The sequence below is a fragment of the Pimephales promelas genome, chromosome 1 (genome assembly GCF_988280905.1).
Source record: "Pimephales promelas chromosome 1, fPimPro1.hap1.1, whole genome shotgun sequence".
Lineage (NCBI taxonomy): Eukaryota > Metazoa > Chordata > Actinopteri > Cypriniformes > Leuciscidae > Pimephales > Pimephales promelas.
In genome coordinates, this window is record NC_142769.1 from 8,241,551 (window position 1) to 8,254,009 (window position 12,459).

The 12,459-nt window shown below is 37.7% G+C and overlaps 1 pseudogene; it reads right to left on the reverse strand.

Moving 5' to 3' along the window:
• Positions 1-6,252: 6,252 nt before the first annotated feature.
• On the reverse strand, positions 6,253-10,733 carry LOC148998327 (uncharacterized; annotated as a pseudogene).
• Between the last annotated feature and the right edge of the window lie 1,726 nt (positions 10,734-12,459).

Below are 12,459 nucleotides of genomic sequence, written 5' to 3' on the forward strand. Positions count from 1 at the left end.
TTAAGCCCGATTTTCAAATCGTTGAGCTTGCCGACAGGTCAGGGCGTTATCGCGTGCAAATCGCGGTGGATGAACGCTTGCCAATCTGTTAGTATGAAAGAGCCAACAACACATCAAAGACGCTAGCAGACGCGTCGCCGAGCCCAGAAAATATCTAGCATGCTAGATATCCAGAGCTGTCGAATGACTCAACCTTAGTGATGTCATGAGCTACAGCCAATCAGAACAAGGCATGGGTTGAGGTCACCGAGTATATCTTATTTTTTATTTTTTTTGCATTTTTTCTCAGAGCAAAGCATCAAGCAAACAGTTTGCAGCACTAGTTTCTGTCTGACGTCCATATTCGCGTGTTGTGTTCTTCGCTATCTTCGCTTGGTATTGGTGCGCGTGCTGTTTCGTGTCATTTCCTTTATCGCGTGATTATTCGTGACAAAACAGCGCAGTCTCATCCCAAGACGTCATATAACTAACGTCTTGGGACATCTTTTGACCATACGTCAACATCCACCTTTTTAGGGTACCCTTAAACGTCGGTTAGATGACGTTATCGGATCCTAACCCTACCCCAGACCTTAACCTACCCCGTCACCTAACCGACGTTAAAAGTAAAGCGTCAGTTGTATGACAGCCCGGAATCGTCATGTAACCGACGTTTAAAGGTGCCTTCTGGAACTAAAAATCAAAAAATATTCCATATTCCATAACAGATGGGGGCAGTATACCTCCAGAAAATGTGTTGTGCCGCTGCCGCACGCACTCACGTCTTCAAACAACACAAACGAGCGCTGTTTTGCTCTCTTTCTCCGCATATTATTCAAATCATTTGACACGATAGTAAAAGGTCGGAAGACCGCAGTTTCACGTGGAGCATTTGGAGATTTTTAGAGACTCAATGAACAACATCTCAACACTAAATGATGAAGACCGACTCATAGACGCCTGTCTCAAAAACAAGCTGTTGCATTTCGACGATATGGGAAAATAAAAGCCTGCAGGCTATTATTTTAAGTTTACGGTATTCGTTTTGTTCATATTACACTTTTATTGTTAGTTTGAATTAATTTGACAGACAGCATTCGCTGATGTTGATCAACCTAGCGAAATTCAGAGCTGCCAGCTCTCACGAATTCTCCGTGAGACACATGCAATTAACACTTAGCAAGCAGGTTAGTTAAGCTCTCAGATTCTGTCAATTTTATTATGCAATTCAAACAATAAATACCGTTTTGGCGCTTGTACATGTTACACCACAGATCCCTAGCGCACGTGAACCGATCATCTCTACTAGCTAATGGAAAAAGAACCCGAACACTGTTGAAAGATACAGTATGCTACAACTTACCAAAATGTATTCCTCATGCATAATGTCAACCAATCATTTTTTGAACTCTTCCCTGAACTGAAATGTAGTAATGGGCTGTATTTCCACACGACTGACATCAGGTTCAAGTACACACACAAGCCGGCGCGAGCGCGACTCACTCGTGTACTGCAGTTTGGCTGGTGGTAATGTTGCCCGGCCGCATACCGCCTCCCATGGCCGGAACTGGTATTACGACACCTACCGGGCCGGGGCTAGTCATTTAGCATGCTAATTTAGGTTTATATCTCGGCAGCACTATAACTTGTCAGTTTTTTAATTACATCATTGCACTTATTTCTTCTCATTCTTTTGATGCGTGTAGCTCATTTTTTGGATATTTTTACCTCAATTATTACATATGCCACCTTGAAGGGTATCCTAAAAAGGCGGATGTTGACGTATGGTCAGTTATATGACTTCTTGGGATGAGACTGAGTTAGACAAAACGTGGTTTGTAGACAAGATAGAATCGTTGGTGACAGAGTTGTTGCCACCACGTTGTGCTCGAACGGCTCAAACACTCCTGATTTCTCAGAGAGCAAGTCATGTAGTGTGAACCTTACATCTCAGCCCGACGTTTTAAAATCATGTAGTGTGAACTAGGCTTAAGATTGCCAGCTCGGGTCGCGTTTCTGTAGTTCTAATGAGGACAATTCCGCTTTCAACCTGTAGGGTGAGTTCCTTGGTGTTGCTTCAATGAATGCAACTTCAATGAATTGTATTCACTTTCTAACTCACAGCTGCTGTGTCAATCTGTTAGATGAAAAACAAATTTGTTACATTTAAACAAATGCCACGTTATTTCAAGAGTCCATACAGAACAGACGCTCAGAAGTAGGATTCGGAAGACAATTTAAAGCATAATTCTGGTATTTAACACCTTGAGTCTATTTCGTAGTTTGTTTTGAATGAAATAGAGTGGTGGACTTCGAAATTTTGACAATGGGTCCTGTCTCGACTTTTTGACTTTTTAGAATCGCCTGTGACAGCGTTAGACTGGGCATGCACAAACATGTCCATAAAACAACCCTTAACGTTCATTTTCAAAACTGTGCATCTCACCGAGTGGTTGGTGGTGTTCGTTGATGTTCTGAAACAAGTAGCGTAGCGAAATACCGTTTCTGTCGTGTTTTATTTGTCATTTTTTAAAATCGCAATGATGTCTGCTGGAGGACTCAGTGCTCGTTAAGTTGGCTTGAGAAAGCCAACTTACTGAAATCCTATTTAAACATATTATTATTATTCTTCTTACTCAAAATTTTCTGACTGCTACTCCTCCTAGAGCTTTAACTCTACAAACTCCAAACTCGGGTCAGACCTTCAGACTGTTCTGACTCGAGTTGCTATATCTTTTTAGACTGATTCGACTTTCAGATTTCTTAAAAATTAATATTAAAAATCATAAAAATCCCATTGACTTTCATTGCAGCATGGTCAAATTGAGCCAAGACTACGGTGGCCCAATAGCGTACAGCAAAAACTCAAATCTAAATTCCCTGAAGCCCTAGACTCAATTAAACTACCATTCTATATGTACTAATGAACTTATCTATCTATCTATCTATCTATCTATCTATCTATCTATCTATCTATCTATCTATCTATCTATCTATCTATCTATCTATCTATCTATCTATCTATCTATCTTTCTTTCTACCTAATCTTTCTTTCTTTCTTTCTTTCTTTCTTTCTAACTAATCTATCCATCTTTCTTTCTAACAAATCTATCCATCTTTCTTTCTAACTAATCTATCCTTCTTTCTTTCTAACTAATCTATCCATCTTTCTTTCTAACAAATCTATCCATCTTTCTTTCTAACTAATCTATCGTTCTTTCTTTCTACCTAACTAATCTATCCATCTTTCTTTCCAACAAATCTATCCATCTTTCTTTCTAACTAATCTACCCATCTTTCTTTCTAACAAATCTATCCATCTTTCTTTCTAACTAATCTATCGTTCTTTCTTTCTACCTAACTAATCTATCCATCTTTCTTTCCAACAAATCTATCCATCTTTCTTTCTAACTAATCTATCCATCTTTCTTTCTAACTAATCTATCCATCTTTCTTTCTAACAAATCTATCCATCTTTCTTTCTAACAAATCTATCCATCTTTCTTTCTAACAAATCTATCCATCTTTCTTTCTAACAAATCTATCCATCTTTCTAACTAATCTATCCATCTTTCTTTCTAACTAATCTATCCATCTTTCTTTCTAACTAATCTATCCATCTTTCCTTCTAACTAATCTATCCATCTTTCTTTCTAACTAATCTATCCATCTTTTTTCTAACTAATCTATCCATCTTTCTTTCTACTTAACTAATCTATCCATCTTTCTTTCTAACTAACTAATCTATCCATCTTTCTTTCTAACTAACTAATCTATCCATCTTTCTTTCTAACAAATCTATCCATCTTTCTTTCTAACTAATCTATCCATCTTTCTTTCTTACTAATCTATCCATCTTTCTTTCTAACTAATCTATCCATCTTTCTTTCTAAATAATCTATCGTTCTTTCTTTCTAACAAATCTATCGTTCTTTCTTTCTACCTAACTAATCTATCCATCTTTCTTTCTAACAAATCTAACCATCTTTCTTTCTAACTAATCTATCCATCTTTCTTTCTAAAAAATCTATCGTTCTTTCTTTCTACCTAAGTAATCTATCCAGCTTTCTTTCTAACAAATCTATCCATCTTTCTTTCTAACTAATCTATGCATCTTTCTTTCTAACAATTCTTTCTTTCTCTTTCTTTCTTTCTTTCTTTCTTTCTTGATGCTAATAACATGCTAATCATGCTAGCTTTCTGCTAATCATGCTAGCTTCTTGCTAAAAACATGCTAGCATGATGCTAGCTACATGCTAATCATGCTAGCATGATGCTAGCTACATGCTAATCATGTTAGCTAATTGCTAAAAACATGCTAACATGATGCTAGCTACATGCTAATCATGCTAGCATGATGCTAGCTTCATGCTAATCATGCTAGCTTCTTGTTAGCAACATGCTAATCATGCTAGCATGATGTTAGCTACATGCTAATCATGCTAGCATGATGCTAGCTACATGCTAATCATGTTAGCTTCTTGCTAAAAACATGCTAGCATGATGCTAGTTACATGCTAATCATGTTAGCTTCTTGCTAAAAACATGCTAGCATGATGCTAGCTACATGCTAATCATGCTAGCATGATGCTAGCTACATGCTAGTCATGCTAGCATGATGCTAGCTACATGCTAGTCATGCTAGCTTCTTGCTAAAAACATGCTAGCATGATGCTAGCAACATGCTAATCATGCTAACATGATGCTAGCTACATGCTAATCATGCTCGCATGATGCTAGCTACATGTTAATCATGCTAGCTTCTTGCTAAAAACATGCTAGCATGATGCTAGCAACATGCTAATCATGTTAGCATGATGCTAGCTACATGCTAATCATGCTAGCTTCTTGCTAAAAACATGCTAGCATGATGCTAGCTACATGTTAATCATGCTAGCATGATGCTAGCTACATGCTAATCATGCTAGCTTCTTGCTTAAAACATGCTAGCATGATGCTAGCAACATGCTAATCATGCTAGCATGATGCTAGCAACATGCTAATCATGCTAGCATGATGCTAGCTACATGCTTATCATGTTAGCTTCTTGCTAAAACATGCTAGCATGATGCTAGCTACATGCTAATCATGCTAGCTTCTTGCTAAAAACATGCTAGCATGATGCTAGCAACATGCTAATCATGTTATTATGATGCTAGCTACATGCTAATCATGCTAGCATGATGCTAGCTACATGTTAATCATGCTAGCATGATGCTAGCTACATGTTAATCATGCTAGCTTCTTGCCAATAACATCTATCTATCTATCTATCTATCTATCTATCTATATTTCTTTCTAACTAATCTATCTTTCTAACTAATCTATCCATCTTTCTTTCTTTCTTTCTTTCTTTCTTTCTTTCTTTCTTTCTTTCTTTCTTTCTTTCTTTCTTTCTTTCTTTCTTTCTAATTCCATCTTTTTCCAACTTAATTCAAACTTCAAAATTCTTCAAACGCTCTGGTCCGGCTTTCTCAAGCCAACTTAAAGTTTGTGTCATCAAACTTTTTTTTCTAGTTGATATTACTGCGCTAGCTACCGGAAAAGCAAAGGGGTCTGTTTACATTTGGTTGTCTTTTCACTCGGTTCTCCGTCTCTCAGAAGGCTAGCGTGAGCAGAGCAACTGTGCTCTACTTTTTTCACAGTGCGCTAGACACCGTGTTTCGTACAGCATCCTGGTTGTCGCCATCAAGTGGTCGGGTGTGTGCTAACGCTTCAAATATCGAGCGGAAGTTTATACGCGGTTGTGAGGTATCTGAATAAATAGTTCCACTAGCAAACAACACGGATTGAAAGCATACATTGCGCCGATATATTTGTTTTTAATCATCAACGAACACCACCAACCACTCGGTGAGTTGCACAGTTTTGAAAATGAACGTTAAGGGTTGTTTTAAGGACATGTTTGTGCATGCCCTTAGACAGCCAGTCTAAAGCTGTCACAGGCGATTCTAAAATAAATTTAAAAAAATCGAGACAGAACCCATTGTCAAAATTTCTAAGTCCACCACTCTATTTCATTCAAAACAAACTACAAAATAGACTCAAGGTGCTAAATACCGGAATTGTCCTTTAAAACCAACCTGTTATAAAACCACATCATTGGAGAGGTGACTGTGAGATTTTGAGTATACACGTTTGCCATTAATAAGAGCAATACAACATTCTGGTGTACTGTTTAGGTGTGGATTCATGAAGGCCAATTTCTAAAGGGGGTGGATGCTACGGCCTTCCCAAGAGTGAGCTAAGAGCTGCTGGGCAGCTGTCTGGTAATTAATCCCCTCCCAGGTGCTTGGCCCCTGGCATCTGTAAGAGCAGACCCACTACACGAGGGTGGCCTTCAGCCAGCGCTGTGGGACACACATCAATAAGATTCATTACGCCTTATTTAACAGCGCACGCACACACACACCCACCAATGTCAGCAGCCCACAGACACACCCACTCAGACATTTACACCAAAATACTGGTTTACTTAGAGCTTACTGATACCAGGTCGGCTTCATTTTAATTGGCTGCTCTTTCAGTGCCAACTTTATTAACGGGTATCTTCCATCCTAACTCTAAGTCTTTGGCACCCTGTGACTAATTCTAACAAAAAAAAGTGTACTTATAATGTGTCATATCTTTAAAGTATATATTTTTAAAACGTATAATATAATATCAATGAAATATAAAAATCAACGATAATATAAAAGATAATATAAAATCAATGAAATGACTGGTTATAAGTGCACTTAAAGAGATAGCACTTTCATTATGTTCCTGTTGACACACTTACATTGTTTTTCTCAATCTTGGCTTGGGCTCAGTTATTGAAAGAGATTTTTCTTTCTCAAAACAATAATTTCAGATATCAGAACAATTAGCTTTTGAATTTCTTATTGATTTAAGCAAATTGCAAGTGTTTTGGCGCATGCGTGAACAATTTGTGTAATAACTAAATGCACATAGATTGTTAAGCAAAACTGAAAAAGTTGATTCTAAATGTGAAACATTCTTTCATCATATAAGCCATCACATGCAAAATGATCCACCCAGTTACCAAAATCTGTCGGACATATGTATATTCCATAAATATCTGGGAAATAGCACTTGACAGTGACGTTTGATATGGAGTTTTACAACCATAAACAGCAGCAGCAATAGCAGTACTTTATATTTATACAATACATTTATTTTTGTATAAATGAGTGATATGAAAATGCACAGTTGCTTGCCGTTGAAAAGCAATAGGGAGTTATGTAAGAAAGTCTGGTGTTGGTGCTGTTAGGGGAAGACAGAATAATGTTTTAATCTTTTGTTGTGCTTTAAAGAATTATACTTATTTTTTGTGTGATGACTCACATACTAAAGCACATTTGAAGTACCTGAAGACGTTACATTCAGTTTGTAATCAAGTATATTCTTTTAAAGCATGGTATTTGCATAACACGGGTAAATGGGAGCATTATCAGACCCAACAAGTAATGGAAAATGTCAGGATTTGTTCATCACTTGTACACCTCTGCTGTCACCAAGTAGTTTTTGATTACTTCGTTCTGCAACACTCTCTGTTCCTCTAGTTTAGTGTCTTTGTCATTGGGTGTGTGTGTGTGCACACTGAAAGTGAGTTTAAGTGTCCTTGGGTGAAGGGGGTTCCTGAGGAGTTAATGGCAAGGCGCTATGACTAATGGGGAAAAACCGTGACAAAATAAGACAAATGGTGTTAGCCAACTTCATTACCTTACTGACAGCTTGACGGCGTCATTGTTTAATGTGGTATTTTTCATCTGCGTCTCATTTTGTTGCAGAAGAGACTATACAAGTTCCTGTTTTTCACTCAACAATAATAAAAAAGGACAGATATGACCTCTGATGGTCAGGTGTCAGAACTTCACATGCAGATTACTGCTGTATGATTACTACTCATGCACAATGTCCGGAATGATTTTCAAAGATATTAGTAGGTGTTTGCAGTTTCTACTAGACAGATTTTCATTCATGGCAGGGATTTGGGTGGGTCAGACTCCATTAATTATGAATAAAAAAGGGGGGGTATTCAAGGAAGTGGTGATTAGATTCAGACTGATGAAATTGCGTGAGTATGACATGCCAATTCGTATTTCCATTTTTGGCGTGCTATCAACACGCATAATCACTTTTCAGCATGTTTATGAACGCCGTTGACTTAAAGGTGCATTGCGCAACATTTCATGTTAAAAATAGCCATTTTCTAACCCACACATGCTTAAACAATCGCCTGATGGGCTCAATGAGCCCTTCTCGGATCACTGCGATCGCCTCTATAATCCTGTACAGTGAAATAAATAAGAGGGATTCAGGCTCGAATTTGAGACTGGGCGTGACATCATGTGCGTTCACGCTCACCTGGCTATGACTGACTGGCTGGTTAGGTTTGTGTATTTGCCGCCATTCTGCGTAACAGAGAAGACAACTCGAGCGACACAACTTTAGTCAACTTTCCACAAAAATAGAAGATGGATTCAAAGGGGCCGTGTACACCTGGTCACTTCATGCGTTTTCTGTGATCGGATAGCTATTCGATCGTGAAAAGACCAGGTTGCCCCCGGAAACGCATTCGAGACGGATTTGAATCCTATCGCTCAAACCACTTGAGGACGTGGTCTGGGTCGCATTCCAGACGAAACTGGACAAGTGTAAATGCATCTGGTTGTTGAAACCAGGCTATATGTCATGTTATTTTAGTATCACTCAGATGAGCAACTGAGTGCCTATTCGTCAAGCCAGCGCGCTGCAATCTATCGCAAATCAAAGTGAAAGTAAGTCACTGACGCTTAACACTACAATCTTCATTAAAAGTAAAGAAACAAAATGATCTTACCTGGGCTGTTGCCGCTCTCTCTTATTGCTGTCTTTGCTGATTTTGAAATTAGCCGATGATCAATAAAATGCAGCTTATATCTGTTACTTTCGATGACTTCGTGCACTTCATTAAATCTGTATATAGCGCGGAAATTGAAGATCGGATTAATGTCCGTTTTGCAAAAACACATTTACGTGACCAGGTGTAAATGGAATCGTTTTGATAAATCAGATAGCTAGCCGATCTGAGAAAACGCATGAAGTGGCCAGGTGTAAACAGCCCCAAAGAGACCGGCTTGTAGTTCATTCCAAACCCCAACGCAAACTACACGTAAGACAAAGAAAATAAAACTTCTGCCTGTCCAGTGCCAGACGTCGGAATAAGACGAGAGTCAACATCGGTAAGCTTTCCCGGCATGTATATGCACGCGGAATCACTCGGACGTTAATGGCGTAGACATACACGCATACACGCGGATACACGCGGATAGCTCAAAATGCGTATAGATAACACGCCACTTGACTCGAAAGTGGCATGTATGTTTACGCAAAAGTATGTTGTTTGTCATGTTGCTAGATTATACAGATAGAAAGACAGCTTGATAGATAGAACAATAGAACGATAGAACGATAGATAGAATGATAGAATGATAGACTGAACGATTGAACGAATGACAGATAGAACGATAGAATGATAGAACGAACGATAGAACGAATGACAGATAGAACGATAGATAGAATGATAGAACGATAGATAGAACGATAGAACGATAGAACGATAGATAGATAGATAGATAGATAGATAGATAGATAGATAGATAGATAGATAGATAGATAGATAGATAGATAGATAGATAGATAGATAGATAGATAGATAGATAGATAGATAGATAGATAGATAGATAAAACAATATAGCAATAGACAGAACGATAGAGTGATAGAGAAAAATGACAAATGGATAGATAGATAGATAGATAGATAGATAGATAGATAGATAGATAGATAGATAGATAGATAGATAGATAGATAGATAGATAGATAGATAGATAGATAGATAGATAGATAGATAGATAGATAGATAGATAGAACGATAAAACAATAGAGCGATAGATTCAACGATAGAGCGATAGAACGATCGATAGATAGAACAAACGATAGAGTGATAGATAGAACAATAGAACGATAGATAGAACGACAGATAGAACGATAGAACGATAGATAGATAGAACGATAGATAGATAGATAGAACGATAGATAGAACGATAGATAGAACGATAGATGGATAGATAGATAGATAAAACAATATAGCAATAGACAGAACGATAGAGTGATAGATAAAATGACAAATGGATAGATAGATAGATAGATAGATAGATAGATAGATAGATAGATAGATAGATAGATAGATAGATAGATAGATAGATAGATAGATAGATAGATAGATAGATAGATAGATAGATAGATAGATAGAGAGATAGAACGATAAAACAATAGAGCGATAGATTCAACGATAGAGCGATATAACGATCGATCGATAGAACAAACGATAGAGTGATAGATAAAATGACAAATGGATAGATAGATAGATAGATAGATAGATAGATAGATAGATAGATAGATAGATAGATAGATAGATAGAGAGATAGAGAGATAGATAGATAGATAGATAGATAGATAGATAGATAGAGAGATAGAACGATAAAACAATAGAGCGATAGATTCAACGATAGAGCGATAGAACGATCGATAGATAGAACAAACGATAGAGTGATAGATAAAATGACAAATAGATAGATAGATAGATAGATAGATAGATAGATAGATAGATAGATAGATAGATAGATAGATAGATAGATAGATAGATAGATAGATAGATAGATAGATAGATAGATAGATAGATAGATAGATAGATAGATAGATAGATTTTAATTTACTCACATCAATATAGATCAGGGAAGGCCCATGTCGGTCCTGGAGTGCCGCAGCTGCCGCTGTCCCGCATAGTTTCGGTCCAACCCTGATAAAAACCCCTGTCCTGCCTGTAGCTTTAGTAATCCTGAAGACATTGATTGGCTTGTTCAGATGTGTTTGAGTAGGGTTTGAGCTAAACTCTGCAGGACAGCGGCACTCCAGGACTGACATTACCCATCCCTGACTTAGATGATGTTTTTTAGGCTCAGCACTGGTGGTGAGCTGATCTGAATAAAGACTAAATAAAGCATAAAGTCAGCTCAATATCAGTGATGTACATTTTTCATGACTGGAGGTCATCAGGTCTACTGTAATCTCAGGACCAGAGACTGCCGTTAGTATCAGCTGTCTCTTGTCTTTGACCGTCATATACATTATTCATCTGCTAGGCACTTTTTTGTAAAGAGAGACCTTGGTTTGTTTTTATTTTTTTTATGAAATTACACACATTTATCCCAGGAATATTGAACACAGCGTACATAATGCATGAATCTTCAGGAGGCTTGATGACACTCACTTGATGTGGGTTGTTGTGTCCATTGACAAACGATGCCAGTGGATGAACCATGTGAGGATTCGGTTCGCATGGAAAGACCTCTTAGATGGTGTCTCAGATAGTTACTCCAGAACTGATGCATTGCATCTCACTGATTCTCTACATATTGGATAATTCAGTGCAGACTGAAAAAGTAAGAGAAAGTAAATGAAGTGACACACAATGGCAATAGCCATTTAAGACAGGATTACAAAACAACAACACCTTGTTAACCTGGATAACAAGCGGGTAAAGTACAATTTGCAGGAGGTCAAGGTTTAAAACCAGTTCAATAACTTGAGGGGAAAAAAAACAACAGCAACTGGCAAAGTACTACTTTCAATTTAAAAGAAAGAATATAAAACAATATTTTAAAATAAAAAAAAAATGTTTATTTTAGGACAATCCATTTTTTCTTCTTCTAATATATACTGTGTGTATAAATATACACTCACCTAAAGGATTATTAGGAACACCTGTTCAATTTCTCATTAATGCAATTATCTAATCAACCAATCACATGGCAGTTGCTTCAATGCATTTAGGGGTGTGGAAAGGGGGTGTGATATAAGCAATTTTGAGCGTGGCATGGTTGTTGGCACCAGACGAGCTGGTCTGAGTATTTCACAATATTTCACAAAAAAATAGATATTAGGGCAGTCAGTTAAATGCGTTATTAACGGTGTTAACACAAACCAATTTTAGTGGCGTTAATTTTTTTATCGCGAGATAAAGTTAGGTCTTTTTGGCCTAACAAACTTTGTAGGTTTTTTTTTTCCACATGATTTTGCAACAGGATGCGGCATGCGTGGCGCTGCCCTATGAAACCCATTCATTTCAATGGCTTGAGTCGCACGAGGACGTTTTGTTGCTTCGACGACCAAAGCGCAAGCGGGTCTAGCTAGACTGGAAACATAACAACAAGCACGACGCCACACACACTTGTTTGGCCTTGCAAACTTTTAAAAAGTTTCCAAATGGTTCCAATGATCATCGCAGGACGTCCAGTCTGAAAAACCACTTGATGATGCAAGCACCACTTGATGATGCTAAGCACACTCACAGATGATGCAAATTCTCCCCTAGTCAATATCAGGACCGCGTCAGTACTTCTTTCACCCTTTTATTGGTGTTACATTGTGTGAGA